The sequence below is a fragment of the Pseudophryne corroboree genome, chromosome 2, assembly GCF_028390025.1.
Source record: "Pseudophryne corroboree isolate aPseCor3 chromosome 2, aPseCor3.hap2, whole genome shotgun sequence".
Taxonomy (NCBI): domain Eukaryota; kingdom Metazoa; phylum Chordata; class Amphibia; order Anura; family Myobatrachidae; genus Pseudophryne; species Pseudophryne corroboree.
The window spans coordinates 326,149,254-326,164,419 of NC_086445.1; positions in this window are offsets into that span (position 1 = coordinate 326,149,254).

Below are 15,166 nucleotides of genomic sequence, written 5' to 3' on the forward strand. Positions count from 1 at the left end.
TTCAGGAGATATTTCATCTGCAAACTCTGCAGTCATAAAAAATGGGAAATCCGGGAGTAGAGCCTATAGTGAATGGGAAAGAGCTCATGCTAGATGATCAGATCAAAGGTATTATTTTTTTCAGTACTGTAGTGTTAGTTAAGTAGTAAAAGGTAATGATCATCTAGTGTTTAAAGGTAGTGTTGAACATCGTAGCTGGCTTTTTATTTCCTCCACTGGTGCCAAGCACTGACAACTGCTCTGTCTCTAGAACACCAGGATCAGTGCTTGAGACAGCAAGAGAGAGGGAGAGAACACAGTCCTGCTATGTTTTCGAGGATGAGTCACTTCCTAGCAATAAGCCGGAGATTCAATTTATTGTCATTTTGCTGATACACAGCCTAGTTGAGTTTCTCAGCAGTCACAGGAGAGAGAGACAAACAGAGTGGGAGTTGCATCTGTGAGTGGACTTTAGCTGTCACCAGTTTAATAAAATTACCCAGTGTTCAATCTTGTTTTAAGAACAATTGGTTTATTTGTAACTAAATTACTTAATCTGTTGTTTGTTAAACTCAAATATTTGCTGCTGGTAGTTAAGTGTGCCACTTCTAGGAATTCTCTATATGTATAATTCAGGGTTAACTCTTAACTGGATGAAATATTTTGATGAAACCAGGGATACTGTATTGCTAATATTAGGAATTATATACCCAGACAAACTTGTATATTATTAACAAGTGTTATAGTGAGTAGTGGGTGAATGTTACACTGGACCTATTGATTTGGTGTTGTTGCAATATAAGTAAAATCTAATATACTCATTAATACACTTCTAAGCTAAGATTCTTCTGCTGCAAGTCATCATGGTGGAAAAAAAATCTATATCTTATATAAGTTGCAGAATTTATAGTTTTCATTCAAGAAAAATGCCTAAATAGTAGCAAAACATTACAGAATAATGGGGGTCATTCCGAGTTGTTCGCTCGCTAGCTGCTTTTAGCAGCATTGCACACACTAGGCCGCCGCCCTCTGGGAGTGTATATTAGTTTAGCAGAATAGCGAACGAAAGATTAGCAGAATTGCGAATAGAAAATTCTTAGCAGTTTCTGAGTAGCTCGAGACTTACTCCTACACTGCGATTAGCTCAGCCCGTTTTGTTCCTGGTTTGACGTCACAAACACGCCCTGCGTTTGGCCAGCCACTCCCCCGTTTCTCCAGACACTCCTGCGTTTTATCCTGGCACGCCTGCGTTTTTCCGCACAATCTCCCAGAAAACGGCCAGTTTCCGCACAGAAACACCCACTTTCTGTCAATCACACTCCGATCACTTCAACGATGGAAATTCTTTGTTCGGACATGAGTAAATATACTAAGTTTTGAGCTAAAATACTTAGCGCATGCGCACTGCGCAGTGGCGGAACTGTGGGAGGCAGTGGAGTCGGCTGCCGCCGGGCTCCTGACCGCAAGGGGGCACATCTCCTCCACTGTCTCCCGCTGCCTGAGAACCGCGCTGCTATTGCAGACGGAGGAGCTGTGTCAGTGACACGGAAGCTGCCTCCTGTATATACAGAGATCTGGCACTGGCTGCAGCTAGGGGGAGCTCCAGAGCACAGCTCCTCCCGGGCCCTTCTAGTTAAGTAAGCCAGCCGAGTGAAGCTCTCTGCTCCTCCGTGCTCTGTCAGCCTGATGATAGACAAAGGTAGGCACTGTGTGGGGGGTGGGGGAGAGGTGGATTTGGGGGGAAGCACTGTGTTTTGTGTGTGCTTGTTTTTAAGTGAGGTGTGTGTGTGTGTGTGTGTGTCTGTTTTTAAGGAAAGTTGTGAGTTCAAGTAAAAGAGGCATGTGTGTGAGAGGCATGTGTGAGTGATGTGTGTGTGTGTGTGTGTGTGTGTGTGTGTGTGTGTGTGTGTAAGTGAGTGGCGTGTGTGAGAGGCATGTGTGTGTGTGTGTGTGTGTGTGTGTGTGAGTGATGTGTGTGTGTGTAAGTAAGTGGCATGTGTGTGAGAGGCATGTGTGTGTGTGTGTGTAAGTGAGAGGCATGTGTGTGTGTAAGTGGGAGGCATGCGTATGTAAGTGAGAGGCATGTGTGTGTGTAAGTGAGAGGCATGTGTATGTAAGTGAGAGGCATGTGTGTGTGAGAGGCATGCGTATGTAAGTGAGAGGCATGTGTGTGTGAGAGGCATGTGTGTGTGTAAGTGAGAGACACGTGTGTGAGAGGTGTGTGTGTGTGTGTGTGTGTGTGTGTGAGTGAGTGAGAGGTATGTGTGTGACAGGAAAGGATTAAAGGAGGCATTTGAGCATTTCTACAGGACTATGTACAGAGCACACACCTGGTCTGGGCACACGCTACCTTATAAATATATGGAGGGGTGTCCATTCTGAATGTGTGTGTGTGTGTGTGTGTGTGTGTGTGTGTGTGTGTGTGTGTGGGTGTGAGAGGCATGTGTGTGTGTGTAAGTGAAAGGCATGTGTATGTGTTTAAGTGAAAGTGGCGTGAGTGTGTTTTTAAGCGAAGGAGGCATGTGTGTGTGTGTGTGTGTGTGTGTGTGTGTGTGTGTGAAAGCGGCGTGTGTGTTTTTAAGTGAAGGAGGCATGTGTGTGTGTGTGAAAGCGACGTGTGTGTTTAAGTGAAAGAGACATGTGTGTGTTACGTGTTTAAGTGAATGAGGCGTTTGTGTGTTTTTTTAATATATATCTAGTGTTCACGCTAGGTGTCTTTCACAAGGCGCTGCGCCCTGCCCCTTTTTTAGACAGCCGAATCCCGCCCTGACAGTTTTTGTGCACCCTGCCGCCCCGCCGTTTGCTGCCTGCCGGACCCCGCCACACCGCCGGACCCAGCCGTGCGCCGTCGGACCCGGTAAGCACATGAGAGTCCCCATGGGCTAAATTAACCTTGTAAGTATTTTGCAGCTGTAAACTTCAATCTCAGTGCTCTCTACCTGGTGCAATGTGCCTCAGTGCTCTCTGTCTGGTGCAATGTGCCTCAGTGCTCTCTACCTGGTGCAGTGTGCCTCAGTGCTCTCTACCTGGTGCAGTGTGCCTCAGTGCTCTCTACCTGGTGCAGTGTGCCTCAGTGCTCTCTACCTGGTGCAGTGTGCCTCAGTGCTCTCTACCTGGTGCAGTGTGCCTCAGTGCTCTCTACCTGGTGCAGTGTGCGTCAGTGCTCTCTACCTGGTGCAGTGTGCCTCAGTGCGCTCTACCTGGTGCAGTGTGCCTCAGTGCTCTCTACCTAGTGCAGTGTGCCTCAGTGCTCTCTACCAGGTGCAGTGTGCCTCAGTGCTCTGCCTGGCGCAATGTGTATAACGTGCTCTATCTGGCGCAATATGTATAACGTGCTCTACCTGTTGCAGTGTGTATAGGAGGTTCTACCTGGTGCAATGTGTATTAGGTGCACTACCGTGTGGTGTAATGTGAATTGCCACTATTATGTGGTCCCCATGAAACAACGCCCCTAGATTTTTGCTGCGCGCCTTTGGCGCGCACTGTCCATGTTTTGGCCTATAGGAATGGGAGCACCAAGCATTATAGTATGTACCTAAGTTTGCCCATCTAACTTAAAAATGTGCCCTCCCGAATGGAAAAATGTGCCCTCCCCGTGATCAGCACCCTGCCCTAAAAAAATCCTAGAGTGAACACTAATTATATCGGCACACCGCTGCGCCTAAGCATCTCCATCGAGACCTGCTGGCGGGTGAGGGAGCACTGTAGGTGTACTATAATGGTATGCTGGTGTCTGTTTTATTGTAATGACTGACTTGGAGTGCGTCCACTTTGTATGTATTACTATTGGGAAAGGTACCTGAGCACGCTACTACTGTTCACCCTTAGTGCCGGATAGCTACATATGGTATGTGTGTGTATATGTAGGGGGGCACCAACATTTATCATGTCTCGAACTTACGGCACTGGCACTGCGTACCATGTGCATGCGCATTTTCACCTTTATCGCTCCGTTGCGAAAATCGTCAACGAACGAACAACTCGGAATGACCCCCAATGTCTTACATTTCTATAACATAGATAAAGGAGTGCATCTATATGAAGGAGCCAATACTATTCATATTTGATGTGTATGGAATAATCAGTTGAACACACACACACACACACACACACACACACACACACACACACACACACACTAATAATGATGATAATAATAATAATAATAATAATAATAATAATTAATAATAATAATAATAATAATAATAATAATAACAACACAAGAAAAATGCCATGAAACCAAGCTCTTGCCTTATCACATCAGCCATGCAAATGCAGGCATGTTTTCCCATCACTTGTTCTCTATAGTGTATAGCACACAGATGCAAATTCAGAAAGCGGAAATCACATTTATTAGAATGAGTTCCACGTAGCTCAGTTTCATGCCAAACAACTCTGTAACTGTCATTACACACAATGATCTACCAGAAAATCCACCAGTGTTCAGTAGAGGGACAATATTAATGTGTAAAACATATACACATGCTCCCAATCTGTGACATGTCCATTTTTGTTAATGTCAAGAGTTTTCTTTTTTTTTTAATAACCTCATCTTCTACATTTTAGGCCAGAAAGAGTGACAGACAGATGTACCCTAAATATGCTAATAATATAATGAGCTGCACTCTGTCACACGGCCACTGGTCACTAGCACTGATAAATGCTTCTTACTAGTGTAGACAGCAGTCATGGCACAGGGGGTGGGTAATTTCTGTGAGTAATATACTAGCTTGCTGGACTGTTTAGCATATTAGTCATGTTAATTAGCATGGTACATAACTAGTGATGAGCGGGTTCGGTTCGTTGGAATCCGAACCCCCCCGAACTTCACCTTTTTTTACACGGTTCCGAGCCGACTCGGATCCTCCCGCCTTGCTCGGTTAACCCGAGCGCGCCCGAACGTCATCATCCCGCGGTCGGATTCTCGCGAGATTCGTATTCTATATAAGGAGCCGCGCATCGCCGCCATTTTTCACTCGTGCATTGGAGATGATCGTGAGAGGACGTGGCTGTTCAGTGTGCTGCAAATATCTGTGCTCAGTGTGCTAATTGCTTTATTGTGGGGACTGGGGACCAGCAGTATTATATAGTAGGAGGACAGTGCAGAGTTTTGCTGACCAGTGACCACCAGTATTATACGTTCTCTGCCTGAAAAACGCTCCATATCTGTGCTGCATTGTAGTATATAGTAGGAGGACAGTGCAGAATTTTGCTGACCACCAGTATAACTATATATATAGCAGTACGGTACAGTAGTCCACTGCTCTACCTCTGTGTCGTCAAGTATACTATCCCTTCCATACCTGTGGTGCATTTCAGTTTTGCACAGTTTGCTGACCACCAGTATATAATATATAGCAGTACGGTACAGTAGGCCACTGCTCTACCTACCTCTGTGTCGTCAAGTATACTATCCATCCATACCTGTGGTGCATTTCAGTTTTGCACAGTTTCCTGACCACCAGTATATAATATATAGCAGTACGGTACAGTAGGCCACTGCTCTACCTACCTCTGTGTCGTCAAGTATACTATCCATCCATACCTGTGGTGCATTTCAGTTTTGCACAGTTTGCTGACCACCAGTATATAATATATAGCAGTACGGTACAGTAGTCCACTGCTCTACCTACCTCTGTGTCGTCAAGTATACTATCCATCCATACCTGTGGTGTACTTAAGTTTTTGTGCGCAGTATATACAGTAGTAGGCCATTGCTATTGATAAATATATTACTGGCATATAATTCCACACATTAAAAAATGGAGAACAAAAATGTGGAGGGAAAAATAGGGAAAGATAAAGATCCACTTCCACCTCATGCTGAAGCTGCTGCCATAGTCATGGCCGAGACGATGAAATGCCATCAACGTCGTCTGCCAAGGCCGATGCCCAATGTCATAGAAGAGAGCATGTAAAATCCAAAAAACAAAAGTTCAGTAAAATGACCCAAAAATCAAAATTAAAATCGTCTGAGGAGAAGCGTAAACTTGCCAATATGCCATTTACGGCACGGAGTGGCAAGGAACGGCTGAGGCCCTCTCCTATGTTCCTCATGACTAGTGGGTCAGCTTCACATGAGGATGGAAGCACTCATCCTCTCGCTAGAAAAATGTAAAGACATAAGCTGGCAAAAGCACAGCAAAGAACTGCATTCTTCTAAATCACAAATCCCCAAGGAGAGTCCAATTGTGTCGGTTGTGTCAAAGTCAGAAAAATATCACGCTGCACATTGCCATATATGCACCTCATGCGTGTGCCCGCTGCACGTGCATGGGCCCTCCCGTGCGTGCGTATACTCGCGGTCGCGTGCACTCGCGGACGCGCGGTATGCGCATTTACGGTAGAGTTTGTGTTCGTCTAGCGGGCGACTCAATCGTAACATATTTTAGTCATATAATGTATTTTGTAGATTATGGTCCCTTTGATAGAATCTGAAAGTTTAGTTAATATAGCATGTTCGGGGACAGAGAGATTCCTCTTTGTTTGATACGAAGGGTCAGACAGGGGTTACACAGTGGTGTTTAGTATCCATCGGAAGAGAATATAATTAGCAATATTCCGGTGTTGGTTTGAAGCGGATTACTCGCTCGTGCGTATAGTTATGGACATAAGAAGTTTATGGACATTTACTATATTTGCACTTTATTATCCATGCGGCGGGAAACCCAGTTTCCCTCCAACCTGAGCAGTTTGAAATAGTCACAGCCCACCTGTATGAACCAACCTATGACCTTTTGTTATAATGCAGAGACGAATTCCTGTGTCCAATGAACAATAAGAATGTAGGGACCATTGTACTGTACTGTGTGTAAGTGTATATAAAGACAAGCCGACCTGGGCCAGCTCTCTACTCTCTTCTCAACGGTTCTCATCACTGATAATCGGGAGCTGGATATCCAGGAAGGCGCATGCGATTGTTCCCCTTGTGCGTAAGTTCTCTGCAACCATATTTATCTCCTATTTTGTTGTAAGCCATTCTCTCTCTCCTTCCCCCTTTTAAATGTAATTGTGTCTTTGTTGTATTTTAACGTGTAGTAACTCGGTTAGGTGTTTTATGTTAGTTTGGTAGTGTATAACTTGTATTGTGTATTCTTTTGCGATTGAACGTTCATTCATTTCCTTAAAAGGTGTTAGACCCTTAGACCAGTATTTGAGTGTTTATTATATTGCTAAAGGGTTCTCAGAGCGTAAGAATCGCTCATACAGCTTTTAAACTAACAAGGTTACACTGTGTTGCATTTACACCTTATCACTGCACAAAGGTTTAACTCTGTGAGCGTCAGCGCCGCTCGTGATCTCCTCGTGGTCTCGAGCGTCAGCTACGCTGCTAGCGTATCATTACGTTAGTCGGCAGCCTATAGCGTGCTTGCCTTTACGCTTTAAGCCGTGAGCGAACGTGCCGCTCGTGTGTCTCGTCCACGGCTACGCGTTTGTACGCTACGTGCGTACTCTTACGGTATTCCATACGCCAATTGCGTACTGTGTTCATTAACCTTTTAGCGTGTTTAATATAGGATATATAATAGGCTTTTACAATTGGGGACTCGCCCGCTCTTCACATATCTGCACTAGGTAATTTCAGCAGACATTATCGGTCAGCAAAAGGCGGGAGGTAATATTCCTCGTAGTGCTGACCAGATAAGCGTCTGCTTCGCTTAGTAAGGAGTGCTGAAGGAATCCGGAACCAAAAGGTAGGAACAGTACGTTATTGTCTTTTAAAACCTGTTTAGTTTCTGTTTTGCGAACGTACGCATAAGCACACACACCTGTATTCCTTGTTTAGTATTATTTGTCCGTACCTCATTCTCCTGATTGCCACACACTAGTGATAACGTGTTGAGACATTTGTTGTTATTAATAGTTAAAAGTAATATTTAAGGGAATAATTGTAAAAGGCACGCACACAATCTCGCCTAGAATACAAGGGAGATTTGAGTGGTGGTCAGTGAAAGATTACTGTTAAAGATCAATCACATTGATAAACGTGTAGTGTGTAACTGTGGACGTACTTGGTCTGCATACACGTGTCCTAACAAGGGCAGGGCGTACGCAACGCAAGGGTCGACGCACGGAGCGTATATCACGCAACGGAGCATACGGATACTCCCACATAATACAAACCGCACGATAGTATTGTTTTAATAAGCAATAAGGAAGTAACGCGAAAATAACACAAATCTATCTCAAATCCAAAAAGTTTAAAGTTAAAACATTAAGACTTTCTCTGTTGTAATTCTTCTGGGTTAGACTATTACTGGATGAAAGGAATTCTGTACAGAAATAAGAGTGTTTGAATGTAAGAGTGTGTATATATATAAGATTTCTCTTTTATTACGGAAGTGGGAACCATAGGCCAGTAGAAAGAGGTACACCAGCGAGAGTGATATCGTGGGGTGGCTTGGGAGGCGTCCCTTGTTAGTCTCGACACATTTATGAGCAGTAGAGTCTGCTGTACATAACAGACCAGGAGGTCACAGACCAGGAGGTCACAGAACAGGAGGTTCAGGTACAGCAGACTAGAAGTAGAGAAGCACAACCGAAGAGGGTTGGTGCTAGACCCATATAGGCCAAAGAAGCTCATTGCTGAAGGAATTCGCAGCCGAAATTTTCGATTCCACTGATCGTTCCGCACATAAGATTAGTTGCTTGTGTGCAGATACGATTGTACCGCATGTGATTGTGTGCATCAGCGTGTCTTGAATTCAGAAGAACGCTGCTTGCACATTGTTAACGTGATTTGTGTAATTTTTTTATTTTAAGGGAAGTAGCCTGATCACTCAGGGACATTCCAGCGACTGATACTTGCTGGGGAGGGTAAGACACTCCCACACGCCCGAGCAAGTAGACGTACTTAGGTGCCCTAGGTTGGGTACGGAACCTCTGGGAACTTTGGTCGCCGTATTGGCCAGCGTGGACGGGAGTTAAGTGGGCGGACTTCGGAGCAAAACCCCCACCGCAGCCTTACCCTGAGCATCTTGGTTTTTGTAAGGGTTGCCGAAGACCCTGATTTGAAGTCAGAGGTAGTGAAAGCAGCACCTGCAGAGATGGGGGCCAGTTGTTCAGGTAAGGGGCGATCAACCCAGGTTCAGGTTGATTTGGTAAACCGACCAATCGGGTCGGCAAGGTATATCATGTGTGAGAAATATGGTCATCACACAGAAATGTTGTGCAATGAATGGGAAAGGATGACTGTGCATGACGGGGAAAAGTTTCCCCGGGTAGGTAGTTTTAACCCAGAAGTGTTACAGAATTTAAGGAGAAGAGTGTACCTGATTAAATCTTCAAAAAGGCGTATTAGACATTATGATTATTTAACATTGTGGCAACAGGAAGGTGAAATACAAAGGGGGTTGGCGCAAGCCACTGGATCTAACCCTATCAGGAAACTGATAGCCACTGCACCCCCACCACCATACATACATGGGGAGAAATTGGTTGCAGAGAATGGCACTCAGGGTTATGTTAAATGTGTAGAAGTTAAGGATAATGTAACCAAAGTAATCAATGCTAACACTAATCCGTGCAAGTTGTACCCTGTTTTGAACTTTCCCCAGGATTGTGACCAGGAGGATGAGCCCACAACAATATCAGCACTCTCCCTAGCAGCCACCATATCAGAAACAGCAGTAGGCACGACTCAACCCGTAAGATTAGTAGCAAAGGCCCCTAGCGGAGGGACAGGTGAGGTCGTATCGACTGGTAAGTACGGCACCATACACTATGCTGAAACCATTTCACCACATGTTGTAGAATCTACTCAGAATGATGTTGTTGGACTTAATCCTGTTAGGGTAATAGCAGTGCCAAATGGGAAAACTGACACTTCAGGGGCAACTCCTGTCAGGAACATCGCCATGCACTGTCCCTTTTCCCGAGCAGAATTAAGATCAATGATGTCTGAATTCCCTGATCCTAGGAAAGACTTAGTTGCATGTCAAAAGTATATTAGGGAGCTAAGAAATTCTGCAGAGCCAAATAACAAAGATTGGAGGACAGTTTTGAGGGCATGTTTACCCCCCAGTGTTGATCCGTTAAAGTTTATCGCTGATTGCAAGTTAGATGAGGAAGTACCACTAACAGACGAGTATAATCAGGATAATGTAAAGAGAATCAGCTTACAGTTAGGGGTATATTTTCCTGCAGTAGTAAAGTGGAATAAAATCTTTACAATAAAACAAAAAGAAGGTGAATCCACACCAGAGTATTTTCACCGGGCTCTGCAGGATATGGCTAGGTACACTGGTATAGATGACATTAAAACTAATGTACACCACAGGGAAGTAGCTGTTTCAGTATTAATGGACGGTATAAAAGAGGTTTTAAGGAATAGAATACAAACCAGTAGGCCTGATTGGAGAGGTATGTCGGTGGATGCATTGGGAGAGGCTGCTGCTGGGCATGATCGGAATATCATCAGACACAGGGAGTCACAGAGTGATAAGTTAATGGCTGTAAGCATACAGGCCCTCACTACCCGGCCACCTCAGCCCAGAACTGTGACCCCTGTGGGTAAGTCAAGAGGTATAAAATGTTATAGTTGTCACTGAGAGGGACACATGTCACGTGATTGTAAAGCAAAACAAATACAAAATTCATATCAACCCTATAGACAACAACCTGATACGAGACATTGAGATCAAGGACCGAAGGGTCGGAGCTATGAGCCACATGCAGGGGAAACAAAAAGGTATCCCCCTAAAAGAGACTGGCAAATCTCTGATAGTTCCCATCTACCCCCACCACAAGTAATTGCTGCCAGCGCGATTCAGGGAGGTCACCATACCCAATAGGGGTTGGCCACACCTGTAATCTGCAGCCAGTGAAATTGATTGCAAGTCTTGGAAGTGAACCCGAGATCACAATTGATGTAGCTGGTAAATCATTAAATTTCCTTGTAGATACGGGGGCGGCCAAATCAGTGATAAATTCGACAGTGGGCATGAGAACCACTGGTAAAACAATTCCAGCCATAGGAGTAACGGGAGTAGTACAGCACTACCCTGTTAGCAAACCAGCAGAGATTACAATAGGGCCTTTGCATACCAAGCATTCCTTTTTGCTGGCTGCATCGGCACCGACTAATCTCCTGGGAAGAGATTTATTGTGTAAAATGGGGTGTGTCATTTATTGTACTCCTGAAGGTGTATTCTTAGACATACCTGAGAATCACGCTCAGGAAGTACGAGACATGCTAGACTCCCCATCAAAATTAATGTCACATACCGTTATGATAAATAGGAGTTCATCCCAGGTAGAAGAAATGACATCCCAAATACCAGAGTCACTTTGGACTAAAGATGGACAAGACACTGGATTAATGGCAAACGTAGCTCCAGTAGTTGTGCAAGTAAAAGATTGTAGGATAGCTCCAAAAATCCCACAATACCCTCTGAAGCCAGAGGTGGAGTTAGGAGTATACCCCGTAATAGAGCGCTTGCTACAACAGGGCATTCTGGTAAGAACATCCAGCACTGCCAATAGTCCCATCTTCCCTGTGAAAAAAAGTGGGGGGAGGGGTTACAGGCTAGTGCAGGATCTAAGGGGGATTAACAAAATAGTTGAGTCAGTTCCCCGTAGTGCCAAATCCAGCTGTCATCCTTATGCAAATCCCTTCCACTGCGAAATTTTTCACTGTTATTGACCTCTGCTCCGCCTTCTTCTCGGTACCTCTGCACCCTGACAGCCAATATTTGTTTGCATTCACATACAGAGGAGTCCAATACACATGGACTCGATTACCACAAGGTTTCATAGACAGCCCAAGTATATTTTCACAGGCTTTGCATGATTGTTTACAGTCTTTCCAACCAGAGAGTGGATCAGTATTGATCCAATATGTGGATGATTTACTACTATGTTCAGATTCACTGGAAGCGTCCCTGAAAGATACGAAACAGCTCCTGTTTCATCTTTCAGACACAGGACACAAGGTTTCCAAAGACAAGTTGCAATTATGCCAGACTAAAGTAAAATATCTGGGACACTGTCTGACACAAGGACTGAGACACCTGACCACTGATAGAATTCAAGCAATTCGAAACATGACTCTGCCACAAACCCAGCAACAGATCAGAACGTTTCTAGGAATGTGTGGGTATTGCCGTAACTGGATCCCAGGTTTTTCCATTCTAGCATTACCTTTGCAGGAGATGGTCTCATCAAACAAACCTGATAGGATTTCGCATACAGACGAATCCGAGATGGCATTTGAGAGACTTAAACAGTGCCTAACGCAGGCACCAGCATTAGGTATGCCAGACTATGGGAAACCCTTTGAGCTGTACGGAACAGAAAGTGCTGGTTGCGCGGCAGGCGTCCTAACCCAAAAGCACGGTGATGCCAGCATGCCGGTAGCATACTACAGCGCTCAGCTAGATACGGTAGCGCGATCCCTCCCCACATGCTTGCGAAGTGTCGCTGCAATAGCATTGCTAGTAACGAAAAGCGAAGATGTAGTGCTAGGACACAACCTCACAATCCATACACCTCATGCAGTGTCAGCCTTACTAAATTCTGCCCAAACCAGACATGTCTCATCCGCACGGTTTACAAGGTGGGAATTAGCACTAATGGCCCCTGTAAATATCACCATAAAGAGATGCAGTGCACTAAATCCAGCAACGTATCTCCCAGGTGTGCCTGGACAGGCACAAAGGGTGGGGGATGAGAGTGATGGAGGAGGATTTAGTACAGACACTGACTCACATGATTGTATGGAATATTTGACCCAAAATTTCACGGCAAGGCCTGACATCAGTGACAACCCATTGGAAGATGTAGATCTTACTTTCTACACTGACGGTAGTTGTCACAGACAGACGGATTCGGGAGACTTGTGTACTGGATACGCAGTCGTAGATGACCAAGGCACCATAGAAGCAGAACCGCTAGGCCCACCTCAGTCAGCCCAGGTTGCTGAACTGGTTGCCCTAACCAGAGCATGTGAATTGGCTAAGGGCAAATCAGCCAATATCTATACCGACTCTAGATATGCCTTCGGGGTAGTCCATGATTTCGGAGCCCTATGGCGCCTCAGAAATTTAATGACGGCAGCTGGTACACCGGTAGCGCACGCAGCTCACATCAAAAGGCTTCTAACAGCGATACAGGAACCTAACAGAGTGGCTGTTATCAAGTGTAAAGCACATACATATAGCCAAGACCCAGTATCACTTGGTAACAGCCGAGCAGACGAAGCTGCTAAGTTAGCAGCTGGTACCCCCAGACAGACAGACACCACACAACTGATGGTATTTAATACCGTCAACACACAGAAATTGTGTGAAATGCAAAATTTGTGTTCCACACAGGAAAAGGCAGTTTGGAGGGCAAAAGGATATGGCCAGGAGTCCTCAGGACTTTGGACAGATGGACAGGGTAAACCAGTGGCACCCAGAGCATACCTTCCAAGTTTAGCAGAAGCAGCACATGGGCTGACTCATCTAGGCAAGGAAGGGATGTGCAAGTTGGTAAGAGCATATTGGTGCGCCCCAGGATTTTCTTCCCAAGCGGGAAAGAGGGCAATGACTTGCCTCACCTGCTTGAGGAAGAATATCGGAAAGGCAATACCAACAGAACCATCTCATATCCCACCTACAGGCGGCCCTTTTCAGATAATACAGATTGATTTCATACAATTACCCCCTTGTCGAAATTTGAAGTATGTACTAGTTTGTATAGATGTGTTTTCAAATTGGGTCGAAGCATTTCCTGCGGCCACAAATACCGCAATGTTTACTGCTAAGAAAATTGTACAGGAATTTGTGTGTAGATATGGTATCCCTAGAATAATTGAAAGTGATAGGGGTACCCATTTTACAGGTGATGTCTTTCAAGGAATGTGTAAGTTGATGGGAATTGATAGTAAGCTGCACACTCCGTACCGCCCCCAGGCGAGTGCAAAAGTAGAAAGAGTGAACAGCACTATTAAAAATAAATTGAGCAAAGTGATGGCGGAAACAGGATTGACATGGCCAGAAGCTTTGCCCCTTGTATTATACAGCATCAGAACCACTCCCAGGTCCCCTCTTAATCTGTCCCCTTTTGAAATTCTGTTTGGTCGACAACCGCATGTCATGATTAACCCTCAGGATGATTTGAAGTGTAACAATGAAGTGACTGTAAAGTATTTGGTTAAGATGAGTAAACAGCTAAGAAATCAGAATGACAATTTGAAGTTGGTGATTCCTGATCTGCCAGATAGTAATTGTCATGACATTGAACCTGGGGATTATGTAATGATACGGAATTTTCTACGCTCAGGTTGCCTTATTGACAGATGGGAAGGACCATACCAAGTCTTATTGATTAGCATGACAGCATTGAAGGTTGCCGAGAGAGAGACTTGGGTTCATTCGTCCCATTGTAAGAAGGTTGCTGATCCAGAGAGGTCCCGTGATAAAGAACAGACGGTAGAGGAAGTTGTATCACTGGAGTGTCTGTTTCAGGAGGACTGAGACGGCACCTGAGCATTGAGAATAATAAGATCGGAGGCAGTTGTCGATTCCCTTTTCCCTTTTATTGTTTTTCTCCACTTCCCATCCCATCTCCCTCAATTGTTTCTTTCCCCATTCTCATTCTTCTCCATTTCCTCCTATCAGATGGACTTGCCCCAAGAGACTGTGATCCGGATTTTCCTGTTGACCATGATGTTGACCAGAGCAGTCTGTTCCGGCGAGAGTACCATGGAGGTCGAGAGAGGTTCTGGAATGGGTTCTGATGACAGAGATGGAGGCGTAGATTTCCAAGAACAACATAATCACAGAGTAAAGGCGAGTATCAGAAAACAATCTGGTAGCATTGATAATAGAAGGAATTGTGAAGGATTGTTAGCTGAAGAGAACTGTGTATGAATTGCGCAAATTTAAGCCTGAATGATTACATAAAATAGACCATTACTTCCCTTTTATTTCTTTATGGGGAATAACTTCTCGAATTTCACCATGTATTGAATTGTCTGAACTGAAAAAAATAATATAACAATAGTGCAGACATCCAATGCAGAAAACACAGAATGATTCTTTAAATACCACACTCACAATGTGTCAATGGATTGCAAGCATATCATAAATCACAACTTAGAGAAGCAGGGTTCTTCTGGTATCCACCTGAACTTCAGGCTGAAACAGAGTAAAGCAAGGCAATAGTGCAGACTTTCCTTTCAATAAAAAGGGTATTTAATAAC